At 52.3% G+C, this 451-nt stretch overlaps 1 protein-coding gene across 2 annotated transcripts in view; it reads right to left on the reverse strand.

Annotated features, from left to right (window-relative positions):
- TMEM229B (transmembrane protein 229B) overlaps positions 1-445 on the reverse strand; it is a 61,757-nt gene extending 61,312 nt beyond the window's left edge. For both annotated transcript variants that reach the window (XM_005877918.2, XM_005877919.2), the window contains exon 1: positions 250-445. The gene's annotated coding sequence lies outside the window, so the exon portion shown is untranslated. The remainder of the gene's footprint in view (positions 1-249) is intronic.
- Between the last annotated feature and the right edge of the window lie 6 nt (positions 446-451).

Raw genomic sequence — 451 nt, forward strand, 5'->3', positions numbered from 1 at the left:
CACCCTCACCCCCCACACCCCCGGTGTAGGATTATACTGGTGAGCTGAGGGACTGTAAGCCCTTGAAGAACAAGGGTGCAAGAAGAAACTGCCATAGGCAGTGTCCGGTTTGCCTTTCTGCCTTCTGGGCCGGCTCCTTTAAATAAGTAAGTAAATACATACATACATACATACATACATACATACATACATACGCAGGCAAGTTACCCTGGGCTGCGGTGACTTTTTTTTCTTTTCTTTCCAACTTACAAGTCAGAACATCGGTCCCCCAGTGGGACAGATTGTTTGCAATGAGACCTTCTGCTTAAACATCCGGGCGATAAAGTTTTTACAGGTCGCCAGACACAGACTGGAGCCTCCTTCGGCGGCGGCGGCGGTGCTCGGGGTCTGGTCTTGCGCTCTTCCTGCGAGCGTCCCACGCTTGCTGGGAGCAGGACATATCCAGGCGCCC

The sequence above is a fragment of the Myotis brandtii genome, unplaced genomic scaffold, assembly GCF_000412655.1.
Source record: "Myotis brandtii unplaced genomic scaffold, ASM41265v1 scaffold536, whole genome shotgun sequence".
Lineage (NCBI taxonomy): Eukaryota > Metazoa > Chordata > Mammalia > Chiroptera > Vespertilionidae > Myotis > Myotis brandtii.